This window comes from Ambystoma mexicanum, chromosome 6p, assembly GCF_040938575.1.
Source record: "Ambystoma mexicanum isolate Mex_15411 chromosome 6p, UKY_AmexF1_1, whole genome shotgun sequence".
In the NCBI taxonomy this organism is placed as follows: domain Eukaryota; kingdom Metazoa; phylum Chordata; class Amphibia; order Caudata; family Ambystomatidae; genus Ambystoma; species Ambystoma mexicanum.
Genome location: NC_090935.1, coordinates 1,439,780,028 through 1,439,795,528, shown reverse-complemented (window position 1 = coordinate 1,439,795,528; position 15,501 = coordinate 1,439,780,028). Strand labels below are relative to the sequence as shown.

The following is a 15,501-nucleotide window of genomic DNA, read 5'->3' as shown; positions in this document are numbered from 1 at the left end:
AGCGTCCCATGTAATTCGAATATTCCTATCTTGGGTAGCTAAAATTTCGGGAAAGTCCCATAATGGTGCCGTGCATTCCACTAGCAGGAGAATCATCCCAATGCTCTTAAATAATCTAACCCAGGCACTCACCATTGTTAGGGTCGAATCAAACATGCAGTCATCTAAATATTTCTCTCCAAATGTAACAGAACGTAGGTTCAGTGGTCTAGCACCAAATCATTCTGTTGCTACATGCCGGTGGGATCGAGGATGTTGCACACCAGTGTGCCACAAACTGTGCTTGTGCAACTAAATAATATAATTCAAAATCCAGGGTCATCAGGCCTCTTTGATCCTACGGTTTGACCATGTCTTTCCATGCTAATCTGGCTACTCCCGAGCCCCAAAGGAATTTCGATGCCAACAACCGAATTGTGTTAAAAAACTTTCTACCAGACCAAATATGTATATTGGTAAAGTTTTATAGGAGTTCTGGCAACACAAACATTTTCAGATGGGATAGGCAGTCATGCAGTGAAAGAGATAGTCTAGCCCAGAAGCACATTTTTTCAGTAAGAACTGGGAGATAAGCAGCAAGATAGTTCGTACAATATGCACCTGGTCGAAGTGAATACCCGTATCCTTAAGTAAGTAATTGACTCTGGATCCCACTGGGGGGACTTGTGCTGGCCGTTAGAGAGAACAGTTCCTATTTGGACAAGTTTATGCAGTATCCAGAATATTGAGAGAAGGTCTGAATGTCTTGAAGAATAAAATGCAAATTCACTTCTTGGTCACAAACATACAGCAGGGCATCACCCGCATATAAAGAACAAGGGGGCCAGTAATTTGTAAGCCTCGCTGTCCGTGCTTTGTTTGGAGGCAGGATAAGGGGCAGCCCTGTCTCATGCCTCGCCCAACGATACAGTGGGCGACACAACTCCATTAACCTGTATCCTGGCCACGGGGTTTGCTGTACAATAGTTGAACACAATTAATGAAGAAAGGCCCCAGTCCATCAGAGTGAAATACAGAAAATAAAGACAGAAGAGACCAAATGGAACGCTTTATCTGCGTACATTGTCGCCGCCACTGCATTGGCTTAAGGGTTAATTTGCTAAAGGATGCCATAGAGATGCCTCAGGTTGAGGGCCGTTGACCTGGAAGCGACAAAGCCAGCCTGGTTGGCATGTATCAGGTGTCATCAATCTGCCTGTCAGAATTTCAGCAAAAAAGTTTGCCCATTTTGATAGGGACAATCGGCGGTAGGAGCTATGCTGTCAGGTAACTTGTTTTGTTATAACATGCCAGTTATAATTGCTTTGTGCAGTGTGGGGGGTAATGCGTCACACTTCATGGATTCATTCCATACCAACTAAAGTGGTGAAAGAGTATATTTATATTCCTTATAAAAATCAGCAACTAAACCGTCGGAGCCTTGTGCTCTACCATAGGGAAGATCTGAGACTGCAATAGTAATCTCAAACGTAAATGGTGCATTCAGTGTTTCCGCCATTTCCAATGAGGATGTCAGTAAATCAATGTCAGACAAATATGTCCTCATGTCCGAAAGGGACTTCACATCATGATTTGAGTATACATCAGGAACGTCACGGGTGTCGACTGGTGCCGGGACATCATGGTTGATAATAATCGAAACCCCAGATATCAACTTCAATTTTCGTAATGTAAAATCTGGATCAGTTTAGAGCCACTTTAATGCACCATTACAACTTTGGCCAAAAGCGGACCCACCCACCCATACTGTTTACCCCAACATGACCGTAAAACTGATTTCATTGTAACCAATTAGAGAACAATGAATTGAGCATTCAGTGGGGGCGCCACGAGCAGTACCAAAACTAGGTGGTGTGGAACCAAGTAAACATGCAATGTCAATGCTCAGGCAATATTCAGGACAGGCCAATATAAGTCAACCTTCACCCTGCAAAGCCGGATCCATTCTGGGTTGCCATGCTCTCTGTGAAGCCTCAGACGGCATCAAGGCTTTTGTAGATTCAATGAATGACCGTGCCTCGCCAGGCAACGCGAAGAAATGGGCGCGCCAACCGAACTTGATTGTACGCCTCGATGGATAATGTATGGCATAAGGTACTTGTCGCTCCCCGAGGAGCTGCTTGATGGAGCCAAAGGATTACTGTGCATCTTGAACGGTCTGTGAAGAGTAAGAGTAAATGAATGTTTTGCTGGCCTCAAAACGCAACACCTCCTTTTTCCCTGGCTAGCTTAAGGATGAGATCCCGGTCTCTGTAGTTCAGCAGTTGAGCAATGATGGTGCATGGAGGACCCCCGGGTTTAGGTCTGGGCTGCAATGCCCTATGGGTTCTCTCGTCTAGGAAATGTGCTAAGAACTGGGGATCTCCAAGCACTGATCTTAACATATCTTCGACGAATCAGTCCATAGCACCAGAAGGAGAAGACTCAGGGACTCCCACAATACGCACATTATTTTGCCGGGATCTGGACCTGAGGTCTTCGCGTTTAACTTTGATGTGCATGAATTACTTCATGAGACGCGTCAGGTCAGCTCCCAGCCTATCAATTGTATCCTTTGTTTCACTGATCCTGGTCTCTGCATGAGTGATCCAACCACTTTCCTTTTCAAGTTGGGTATGCAGGGAGGTTAAGTTGGGGGGCAGGTCACCAAGTTTGAAATTGACCTAAGCAAAGCCACTTTGCATAGGCTCCATTAGTGCGTTGGGTCTCTTTTGTGGACTTGCGTTATTGTCATGCCTGAGCCATGGGCGCATACATTGGCGATCAATATGGACAAATTGTTATTCATTTATCTACAGAAAACTCTTGGATCAACCGCTATTCACTATTTGGACTTTATTTCCCATTTGAAAGACTTTGGTGCTTTTCTATTTTTCCCAGAAAACTACACTTACCATAATGCACTTGGCTATAACCATCTATTCCTGGCTTTTCCTATTTTTCTCCATCAGAACTACAATCCCCAGAAGCCCTAGGGATTTGCTCTGCTTCCACCAGCTCAGGAACAGAGAGGGAGGTGGCCGATTGTCTGCAGGTGTGCTGAGGCAGGTGCAACCAATTAGCCTGCCTCTGTGCTGGGCTGGGCAGTATGAAGGCTGCTGCCTACTAGAGCTCAGTCTCTTGCATTGAGAGTCCTTCCGACACCTTTTTGCTTCGAGCTACAAACTTTGTATGCCGTTTCCTGCTTTCATCTGCTTTTTGTTCCAGTGCCCTGATGGGCTCCTGCCTTGCAGTCTGCTACACCCTGCTGCCTACAGCCCTAGCCTTTTGGGCTCACTGCCTCAGCCCTGCGCTTCTGGGCGTCCTGCCTTGCAGTCTGCTACACCCTGCTGCCTACAGCCCTAGCCTATTGGGCTCCCTGCCTCAGCCCTGCTCCTCTGGGCGTTATGCCTTGCAGTCTGCTACACCCTGCTGCCTACAGCCCTAGCCTTTTGGGCTTCCTGCCTCAGCCCTGCTCTTCCAGGCCCCTGCCTTGCAGCTGATCACGCTCTGCTGCCTTCCAGCCTCCGCCCTTGCCCTGCTGGGCTCTCCACATTGCAGCCGATCACGCTCTGCTGCCTTCCAGCCTCTGCCCTTGCCCTGCCGGGCTCTCTACATTGCAGCCGATCACGCTCTGCTGCCTTCCAGCCTCCGCCCTTGCCTTGCCGGGCTCTCTACATTGCAGCTGATCACGCTCTGCTGCTTTCCAGCCTCAGCCCTTGTCCTCTGGGCTCCCTGCTCTGCAGCCTGCCTCACTCCGGCTGCCTACAGCCCTTGTCCACTGGGCTCCCTGCTCTGCAGCCTGCCTCACTCCGGCTGCCTACAGCCCTTGTCCTCTGGGCTCCCTGCTCTGCAGCCTGCCTCACTCCGGCTGCCTACAGCCCTTGTCCTCTGGGCTTCCTACTTGGCAGCTTATCACGCTCCGCTGCCTACTACCTACCTTTTTTCCGCTGGGTTCTCGGCCTAGCAGCCCTCTACAGTCCTCTGCAACCTTCTACGGTCAGTGGCCCTGTCCCTCAGGGCTCACTCCTTGCTGCCCGGCCCTTCTGGGTTCCTTGCCGTGCAGCCTGCTTTACTCTGCTGCCCTAAACCCTTTCCCTCTGGGCTCTCTACCTTACAGCCCTGCTCCTGTGGGCTTGCTCATTGCTTTCCTGCTCCTCTGAGCTCTCAACCTTGTTCCTTACTGTCCTCTGCTATCCAATCCTGTTACACGACTTTCCCTTCATTTCCTTCTGCTAGTTTGCTATCAACCTCCTTTTCCTGGATTTGTCTGTAAGTATCTTCTCTTGTACTGTTTGTAGACCCTTTTGTACAGAGCTTATCTGTTGGTTCCCATCAGTCAACCTCTGCCCCTTCCCTTGTCTCGTTTCTACATTACAGACACCCATAGCTGCTGTTCCAAGCCATGAGCAAACAGCGTGGGCCTCTGTTATAGCAAACTGTGCAGAAGGCTAGAGTTTTTCCTAAGGTTCGTGGAATACTCTTTTCCTATATCTGCACACACCCCAAGAGGGAATTAATTCTGTACCTTTTTCCTTGCTACTCTTGCCTACTCTTCGTCCTCTTTCCTTTCAGCTGTGTGTGTACTTATCTGTCCACTTTATTTAGGCACAAACACCCAAACCCTTTCTGGGTGTCCTGTGCCATTCTTAATAGAGTGCCATCCCTGACAGAATGCAAGAGCTAAAAATGTCTTGTTCCATAGGCAGGAAAGGCACACACAGACCAAGGATGCTTTCCTTTCGGGTTAAGAAACCTTTGCAAAAATGTATACTTTCCCTAAAGACAGCAAACAAGAACCTTAGTCTAAAGAACAGTCTCGCCTTAGTAAACAAAGATTTACAAGCACGGTACTACACTCACTGGCTTGCAGACCCTTCTTCCATGTATAACTATTATGACATTTGCGACTATGATCCGCAGTCCTTATCGGTTGAAGAGCTACAGCAAGATAATGAATTCTTACAGATCTTGTTAGCCCAAACAGTGAAAGACACTCCTGCGTCTGATCATTTTTCTAACACTGTTACAGCCAAGGATATTGCACTCATTGTGGGGGTCTCTAAACCAGAGTACGCTATTGCTAGAGTGATATGTTCAAGATCTGCTTGGCAAGCTCCCCAGTCTACTGGAAACCCTCATTTGACAGGACACGGCATTATGTATCCTGAGGTTAGTTTACCTAGTCCTGGGTACAAAAGACCAATACTGACCATCGGTGGTCTTAATACTTCCCCAGTATCTACCAACCACAATAACCTTAAGGTCAGTCTTCCCATTGCTACAACCAAATTTTCTGCCACACCAGATTCTGAAGCTTTAGATCAGGCTAATGATACATACCTGCTACAAGAAAAACTCCTACGCCTTAAAAGTAAGACCGAAGATCTCTATGATGACTTTGTTTATTTACATAGTAAAAATTCTATGAAGGGACACAATATTCCAAACCTTTTGACACAATGTCCTACACCCAAAATACTGTCTTTAGAGATCGACATGGTAAGGCCTGGAATTGCCACGCAGAAAAGGATACAGATTTATACCAAGCAGATGGAAGACCTAAATTTAGCATATGCATCCCTTCTAAAGTCTGACACAGCTCTTTCACTTTCCAGCCACAGTAACTCAGGTTCTGGTACTCTAGACCATGATTCCAATCCTGAACAATACCCAGTACCTGCCTGGAATCTAGCCTTTCCATCAGTCAATACCCCAGACCCACCAAGTAATTTGAGCACACCAGACTTTGAAGATCAGCCTTCAGAACGCCTACCCAATCATGACCCCACATCTGTCTTATTACCTGTTACTGTATCTGCTAGCCCAATCTCTCCTGCTCCTTCTGCTAATACTTCTAAATCTGCTACTGTTGCAGCATCTCACATCACTCTTTTCGCAGCAGAAGCACCCCCTTCCTCTCTGCCTGCAAGGTCAGAACCTGTTGCTAAATCAGATAACAACTTTTCTTTTGGGACTACAGCTCCGGTTGTTCTTGCTGGTGCCTCTGCAGCACTAAGACTACCAGACTCTACTCTATCAGTCCCAGGTGCGTCACTGTCCGCTGGTTCTTCTATGGCACCCACTCTCCCAGTTGCTACAGCATCGGATCTATCCACAGCCATTCATGATCTCTCTGCTGCGGTGGCTTCTGAAACTCCTACAAATCATGGAGAACCCGCCACTGTGACTCCTGACGTTTCTGTGGCTAATCTTGACTCTGCCATTGCTGTGTCTGATGCCTTGGAAAACCTTTCTAAAGCAACCAACTCTGCTGTGCCTCTGGCTCCACCTTTCACCACCTTACTGTTGCCTTTCAAAGCAAGCTTTGCCATGGAACCTGCAACAGACATTCACAGTTCCTCTATTCATGAACACTCTGTTGGGTTTTGTGCTCCAAAGACTTTGTCTTTTCTGATTTCTACCGCAAAGGTTCAGCACATTGATACCGTCTCCACCTTTCAAGACTCCCACCATACAACCTTAAACAGTTTTTGGTGCTTCATGATGTGCCTTTTCGGAATAAGACTCTTTCACAGTGTGACAGACCTTCTTCCTGTTGGTCAGTCTTCAGGGAGCCTAGAGAGGGGCCTGGAGAGGGGCATACTGTCATGCCTGCGCCATGGGCGCATACATTGGCGATCAATATGGACAAATTGTTATTCATTTATCTACAGAAAACTCTTGGATCAACCGCTATTCACCATTTGGACTTTATTTCCCATTTGCAAGACTTTGGTGCTTTTCTATTTTTCCCAGAAAACTACACTTACCATAATGCACTTGGCTATAACCATCTATTCCTGGTTTTTCCTATTTTTCTTCATCAGAACTACAATCCCCAGAAGCCCAGGGATTTGCTCTGCTTCCACCAGCTCAGGAACAGAGAGGGAGGTGGCCGATTGTCTGCAGGTGTGCTGAGCCAGGTGCAACCAATTAGCCTGCCTCTGTGCTGGGCTGGGCAGTATAAAGGCTGCTGCCTGCGAGAGCTCAGTCTCTTGCATTGAGAGTCCTTCCGACACCTTTTTGCTTCGAGCTACAAACTTTGTATGCTGTTTCCTGCTTTCACCTGCTTTTTGTTCCAGTGCCCTGGTGGGCTCCTGCCTTGCAGTCTGCTACACCCTGCTGCCTACAGCCCTAGCCTTTTGGGCTCCCTGCCTCAGCCCTGCTCCTCTGGGCGTCCTGCCTTGCAGTCTGCTACACCCTGCTGCCTACAGCCCTAGCCTTTTGGGCTTCCTGCCTCAGCCCTGCTCTTCCAGGCTCCTGCCTTGCAGCTGATCACGCTCTGCTGCCTCCCAGCCTCCGCCCATGCCCTGCTGGGCTCTCCACATTGCAGCCGATCACGCTCTGCTGCCTTCCAGCCTCTGCCCTTGCCCTGCCGGGCTCTCTACATTGCAGCCGATCACGCTCTGCTGCCTTCCAGCCTCCGCCCTTGCCTTGCCGGGCTCTCTACATTGCAGCTGATCACGCTCTGCTGCTTTCCAGCCTCAGCCCTTGTCCTCTGGGCTCCCTGCTCTGCAGCCTGCCTCACTCTGCTGCCCTAAGCCCTTTCCCTCTGGGCTCTCTACCTTACAGCCCTGCTCCTGTGGGCTTGCTCATTGCTTTCCTGCTCCTCTGAGCTCTCAACCTTGTTCCTTACTGTCCTCTGCTATCCAATCCTGTTACACGACTTTCCCTTCATTTCCTTCTGCTAGTTTGCTATCAACCTCCTTTTCCTGGATTTGTCTGTAAGTATCTTCTCTTGTACTGTTTGTAGACCCTTTTGTACAGAGCTTGTCTGTTGGTTCCCATCAGTCAACCTCTGCCCCTTCCTTTGTCTCGTTTCTACATTACAGACACCCATAGCTGCTGTTCCAAGCCATGAGCAAACAGCGTGGGCCTCTGTTATAGCAAACTGTGCAGAAGGCTAGAGTTTTTCCTAAGGTTCGTGGAATACTCTTTTCCTATATCTGCATACACCCCAAGAGGGAATTAATTCTGTACCTTTTTCCTTGCTACTCTTGCCTACTCTTCGTTCTCTTTCCTTTCAGCTGTGTGTGTACTTATCTGTCCACTTTATTTAGGCACAACCACCCAAACCCTTTCTGGGTGTCCTGTGCCACTCTTAATAGAGTGCCATCCCTGACAGTTATTCACCCCCTCTGGGATGTTGCAGTGGTTTACTAGGAACATTCGTAAAAGAATCCATAGGGCCTTGTTTCTTTCCCGAGCTCCTGGTAATTTGCCCAAAGTGACTCAAAGGGAACAACCGAAGCAATATCAAATCCGGAGAATGCAGAGATGGGGAAGTCCACAGTAGGAGTGTCAGGTATAGGGCGCTCAGCAGGAGCAGAAAGACAATGAGATATCCATGTAGATACAATAGGGTCAAGCAAGTCCCACACCACTAGCACCACCAACCTCAGAATGTCTGCCGTAAATGGTGTACTGTGGATTTCACTGTTAGCCAGCTCTATGTATCCAACTAATGCACCCAGGAGGAAGCGCTAAACAAATAAACACGGTGCGGAAGCACGAACGCTGCTGTGAAAGCCAGGGCCTCCCAGCACCTCACCTGACAAAGTATTACCAAGGGCCCTTTGGAATGGATCACTGCTCCTCCTCACAGGCCAGGCAGCAGCCAGGGGCTGCATCTTGAAAACACAGCGTGCCGGCAACCAGCGCTGGCCCCTGGAATGTGCCGCCGCTACTCCCCTTGTGCAAGGCAGAGGTCGTAAGGCGGACAGCATCACTTACCCGCAGCATGTTGGCCATCAACGCTACCACAAAGAGTGGGGCACTGAAGGACGCACAGAAGGACGCAGTTATGAAGAACAACCGGGTTGCGACAGGAGCAATCGCACGCAGATTCAAAACGCGCCTGCTGCGAGTTTCGGTCTGGCGGCTGTGTGGCTCACACAGGGCCCCTCAGCCCACACCGCCGGATCCACAGGGAATTAATGCAGATGTTGTGGCGTGGCCACACAGGATCAGTGCCTCACTGAATTTCCCCAAGGTATTTTAGAGCGGGCAGGCTTACCTGGGCATGGGAAACTGGACAGGATATTGGTTGAATGCCAGAGCAACGGTACTATGTGGCCATCTTGACTGTAGCTCAGCAGTGCCCCCCATAAAGCCTTTTTGTTTGACACCAATGCTGAACCCTCCTCAGACTCAACATCTTATAATCAGAAGCCTGTTACCTCTAATTGCAGAGTCCTCACTTGGAAGAGGAGACTCTGTGACGCAGAGATGAATGGCAGGGGAGGAGAAGCGTAGAGCGGACGCTGATGCTCGAGCACTAAACAGAGGCAGCCTGAGGACGGGAACAAGCCGAAGATATGGTGGGCCTCAATCGAGGAATGCTGCGATTAAAGCACCTCAAACCCTGTACTGAGAGTCCGAGCAAGAGAGAGAACCACGAGTACTGGCGAGGTCCAGAGAAGGCTGCTACAATGAAAAGTAACTGAAAAGCAGGTGGATACGAACACCGCCGATGCATGCATCACGAAACTTCCCTGGCGGAAGCGCAGCGAAAAAGCAGCTACGCGGGCCTCGCAGGAAGAAGGTAAGTGGGGGTTACTCGCTGCGGGGGGAATCCAAAAATTGAACCGGTTAACATCTAAGGAGCCCAAAAGCAGTTTAAATCATAATCAGAGAGTCCTAAGTAACATGAAACAAGATACCAATGAAAATATATATCCGGTTTCCAAAGTTACCCAGTACTTTGCTGCTAGAATAAAACCACATAGCAGACTTTTTCCCAATTAATATAAAACATATATGTGCATAGAAAGGTGACAATGTTGAACAGTGATTGATGCCATTCACATATTTCTGAAGGTGTGTTTGTCAAGGATATTAACAGTTCCAAAACCTTTGAGAATTTCTGCATGAATTCAGAAACCACAATTTAAATCCAAATGAGAAATTGTTACTGTGTGTTTTGCTTTAAAAAGTATAGGTTTTGCACATGTCTAATTGCTTTAGCAATGCTGACAGCAGATAGCTATAAAACAATAGCTACATTTTACAAGAAGGAAAGCAAACAGATGGTAAACAGGTATTAAGTCAATGAAGGTTATTGTAAGAAAAACAGTGCCTTCACGTTTAAATGCGGTCGTATGAATAGAACGTAATAACCCTCCCTCAAAGACACTATATCAAAAAGCAATATTGCAAGACACTTTACCAAAAACAAACATGAAACCAATTACACTATCTTACAAAAACACTAATCTTGTAAAAAAATGTATATATATTTCCATGTAATATAATATAGTAATTCCCTTTCATGTTTTCATGGTCCCAATCTCCAAGGTTTTGTGGGTTCTTGAGACTAAATTGAAGTGAAGAGGGAGAGGAAGTAGGGACAACTTAAGCCTTCACCCACTAAGATGAGAGTCTACTGAATAGACAATCGTAGGTTTACATGTTAGAAATATATAACCAGACTTTAAACCCTACTATGGTTGAAATTAACAGATCCTGAAATAGTGGGGAAACCAGTACTGCAGTAGGAACATCAATGATTTCTCTAGAATAGCCTCATTCTTTTTTTCATACCTGCTTGTCCATTATGGTGGTGTCAAACTCCTATTTATAGATTAAGAACTTACTTCTGTGAATATGCATATAGGACATTGCAGAGGGATCAACCTGTAGGAAGAAGCCTTTTGAAGCCATGGTGTCCAAGCAGCAAAGAGTTACATGCATCTCTGAGTTTGTGTGTCTTTTACTGCTATATTCTCTTCTTCCCACCCCATCCGCCGGGTTATATCTTGGGCTGCCAAGTTTCAACTTCTATGGGTTAAATTTTGGAACAAACCATAAAAGAGAGACTTGAAGGTATGGGTGGCCTCTACCTGTATAATTGTGTGCCATTTTGTTGTTTTACTTGTACCTGCTAATTAGAATTGTGCAAAACAGTTTTTATAAAGGAAACATGGGCTAGCTATTGAGGTATTTGTTTTCAATACATTGGGCCTCATTACGAGGTGGGCGGTAAGGGATTACCGGTACCGGTAAGGGCACTGGTACCGGTAATCCCTTACCGCCCAACTACGAGTTCCCTTTGCGGGTTCTCCCTTAACGCCTGGTTTTACCAGGTGTTAAGGACGGGACCCGCAAAGGGACTTTGGTGCTAATAACGGTACGGCAATTTGCGGTACCGTTATTAGCGCCTTCCCTATTCCCATTGAGCCCTATGGGGGCTCAAATGGGAATGGGGAAGGGCCCTGGTGAATGGGGAATTACCGCACCCGCCAACCTTGGAATGGGGCAGTAATGGCTCCATTCACCAGGGCGGAGTCGGTAAGGATTTGGAGATTTACCTCCAAACTCCTAATGAGGCCCATTGTGTTCCGTTTATGGTTATTCCATAGGAGAATTCCAGTATAGGTCAGGCCTAACATTTATGTTACAGAGCACCTCCTTGTACTTACTTAAACCTAACGTCAATATCTTGGCTTGAGTATTTTGTCAGAATGATCATATCTGCTGGTGTACATATGCAACTGCAGTTTACTTTGAAGACCTACCTCAGTTTGTAACACTAGACAATGATCAACTTCATATACCAGGAAATGTTTGTGGGGGATAGGGTGGGCAACTTTAAGATTATTTCAAAAAAGGTAGCAGGCGCTTCTCTCCAGAAAGAACATGGCATGATAACCTGTTCTAAGATGAGAGTTTGCAACACACGCTTTTTGCTCACTGTACCTTTCACAGATGGGAAATAACCATTTGCATATCAGTCTTTGTCCCGCCCACATGGGCAGTCCAGCACCGAAATGCTATGGCAATTCCTCTCTGAACAAGTGTCACAAGTCTCTCCCCTTCTCACCTGTTTTTGTTGTTTGCTTGAGACCTTCTTTGGTGACTTCTTTTGCACAGTCTGGGATTTGTATAAACCCGCGTGCTGGTCTTTGGATTCCAGCATGAGGATGACAACCCAACTCCAGGATACGTTCAGATGTCCAGGATACAGACCAGGAAGGAACAATGTCCGAACTCGGGGACACGGAACGGCGTGACCCGAGCACGGGCGAAAATCCAGGAAGTACGAAGGTAAGTTTTGAGGAAAGGAAGGAAGGAAGGGGGATTCAAGGAACCGGGAAAGAGGATACAGAAGAAAGCCTGAGTGAACTCCGGCAACACACGTCCAACTACAGCAAGCGGTAGCGTTGAGACGCGCAGAGCCGCGGGGGCGTGTCTGTTTAGTAGAACGCAGAGTGTGGAGTGCAAGGACTGGCAAGCAGCGTTCCGTATGAGGCGGCCATGTTGGAAGGATTACTGCATTCAATCCCCTATGGGTCAGGGACCACAAAGTCCAGAAAGGACGTAGGCGACGGTTCATGAAAGTATGCCTCCTCTGAACCCCGGGTCCTCCGGTTTTGCCTGGATGGATAAGATGGTATCTTCGAATCAGCCTGGGGGCATTCATGTTTGACATTGTTTCCCAAGTGCACTCACTGGGAGGATAACCTTTCCACTCGACCAAATATTGTAATTGACCACGTCGGTACCTAGAGTCACAGATTCTGGAGACCTCATATTCGAGTTGGTCATTGACAACCACTGGGGTAGATCTTGGAGCAGTCCGAGAGGGCTGAACTTATGGTTTTAACAGAGAGGTGTGGAAGACTGGATGGATCCTTTTCCATGATTCTGGTAGTCGGAGTCGAAAGGCCACTGGATTGACGATTTCTTTTATAGAAAAGGGCCCATAATACCTGGGAGCCAATTTATTTGGTTGTAGGTGACGGGGAAGGAGTTTCAAGGATAACCAGACTTTATCGCCTACTGAATAGGATGGCCCAGGTCAGCATAATGTTTGACGTCTCTTCTGGCCTTTTCTAGGTTTTCCTTTGCTTCTTTGTGCACATTAATTAGTGTTTCAATCCAGGAATCAACCGCAGGAACTGGGGTAGGGTGTGGAAGAATGGACGATAGGACTGAAGGATGAAATCCTTGACTAAACAAGAAAGGACTGGTTTTGATAGCTGAATGATCCGAATTGTTGTATGAGAATTCGGCCACAGGTATTAAGAGTGACCAATCATTCTGGACCTTGGTGGCAAAGCAATGAAGATACTGTTCCAGGGTTTGGTTTACTCGTTCAGGGGCTCCATTGGTCTGTGGGTGATAACCCGAAGACAAGGCACGTTGGATTCCGAGTATACGACATAACTGTTTTCAGAACTGGGATATGTACTGGGGTCCTCGGTCAGAAATGATCTTGGAAGGTAGCCCATGAAGCCGGAATATGTGTTCCAGAAAAATTCCAGCAAGTTCAGATGAGGATGGCAGTTTGTATAAAGGTGTAAAATGAGCCATATGAGTGAACAAATCAATGGTAGCCATTATAGTTGTGCAGCCCCTGGAAGAGGGTAGTTCCACGATAAAATCTGTGGCAATGATTTCCCAGGGTCTTGTTGGTATTGCTGGTTGGAGCAGGAGACCTGCTGGTCTTTTGTTATCACGTTTGTTCGGATTGCAGACTGCACATGTCTGTATATGGATCTTGATATCATCCTTCATCTTTGGCCACCAAAACTGTCTTTGTATTAGATGGAGAGTGTTGGTGATGCCACAATGTCCTGAATGGAAAGTATCATGGCATAGGCTTGTGATCTTTTGTCTCAGTCCAGGAGTGGGAATGACCAAGCGGTTGTCCTTGAACAGGTATCCGTCCTTTGTTTTGAGATTCCATCGACTTGTTTCTCTTAAACTCCTTCCAAGGTTCAGAGGATTGGGTTTGAATTTGAATATCCTCCAGGAGGGTAATTGCTTGAGAAACAAATATTGTGTGGGGAAAAATCTTAGGAAAGGTCCGATCTTCAAGGGGTTCATAATCAGGACGTCTGGATAAGGCATGAGCTATAATGTTATGTGTTCCAGGGACATGATGGACTTGAAATTGGTATTGGGCAAAAAAGGTGGCCCAACGGGCTTGACGACTGTTTCTACATTCTAGGGATTGCAGGACTTGTAAGATTCCCATGGTCCGTGCGGACTTGTACCGGGTGTTTGGCTCCCAAAAGAAGATGACGCCAATCAGTGAAGGCTTGACGGAAGGCTAGCAATTCCTTTTCCAGGACGGAATAATGAGTTTCACTGGGGGTCAATGTGCGAGAGAGATAGGCGATAGGGTGTTCTAACTTGTCGCCAAGTTCCTGTTTTAGGACTGCCCCAATGGCGTTGTTGGAGGTATCAGTTTTGACAAGAAAAGGTCGATCAATGTCGGTTTGAGCTAGGATAGGAGCTTGTGTGAACTCCGACTTCAACCGCAGGAATGCCGATTCTTGAGCTGAGGTCCACCTAAAGGGGGTATCTTTCTTTAACAATGTAACAATAGGATGCACAATCTCAGAAAATGATGGTATACATTTCCGGTAGAAGTTAGCAAGCCCTAGGAAGGATTGAATTTGTTTTACAGTGTTTGGAACAGGCCAGGATAGAATGGAATCAACCTTTGAGGGGTCCATTCCAATTCCTTTTGGGCTAAGAACAAATCCGAGATAGTGAACAGTTGATACATGGAAAAGACACTTCTCGGGTTTAGCCAGGAGCTTATGTTCATGTAGAGGTTGTAAGACTATCTTTACGTACTCTTCATGTTTGAGGTGGTCCTTGGAGTATATCAGTATGTCGTCCAGATATACAATGACGAAGAGGAACAGCATATCAGAAAACACCCGATCCATAAAACGTTGGAAGATCGCTGGGGCATTAGCAAGTCCAAAGGGCATAACCAAGTATTCAAAGTGGCCAAAGGGTATTCTAAAGGCTGTTTTCCATTCGTTACCTTCCTTTATACGAATAAGATGGTAGGCACCCCTGAGATCTAATTTTGTGAAGACGACTGCACCTCTGACTGCTTCCAGGATGTCCGAGATGAGAGGCAATGGGTAACGATCCTTGAGAGTACACTGGTTAATGCCACGGTAATCTAGGCATGGTCTAAGCTTCTTGGGATCCTTCTTGGGGATGAAAAATAGAGAAGTGCCCGCCGGGGACTTGGATGGTCGTATAGTTCCATTTTCCGGGTTGGTATCCAGGTATTCCCGGAGGACTCATTTTTTGGGTTCTGACAAGATAAACATTCTCCCGAAAGGAATTACTGCTGACGGTTCAGTATCGATGGCACAATCCTCAGGTCTGTGTGGTGGAAGAGCTTGAACAATGGCTGTCGAGAATATATCTGTGTAAGCCTGATAGGCCCTGGGAATCCGGATGATGTTAGAAACAGTGACTGGAATTTCCTGAGTTTCTTGAGAGTCTTCAGAGGACCTTGGTAAGGTATCTAGGGATAAGCAGTGGGACATACAATGTTCAGAACCAAGAAACAAGGAGCCTGCCGTCTAATTGATGTAGGGGTTATGCTTCTGTAACCAGGGCATGCCTAGAACCATTGGATAGTGGGCCGATCTTATAATGTCAAATTTAATCCTCTCTTGATGGTGGTTTATGGAAAGTAGGATCTCTTTAGTTTGAAGGGTTATGGGTCCCGAAGACAGGGGTCTCCCATCAATAGCTTTT

At 47.0% G+C, this 15,501-nt stretch overlaps 1 protein-coding gene across 1 annotated transcript in view; it reads right to left on the bottom strand.

Moving 5' to 3' along the window:
• The window catches only part of GSR (glutathione-disulfide reductase), a 557,956-nt gene that overhangs the window by 418,019 nt on the left and 124,436 nt on the right, over positions 1-15,501 (bottom strand). The window lies entirely within an intron of this gene.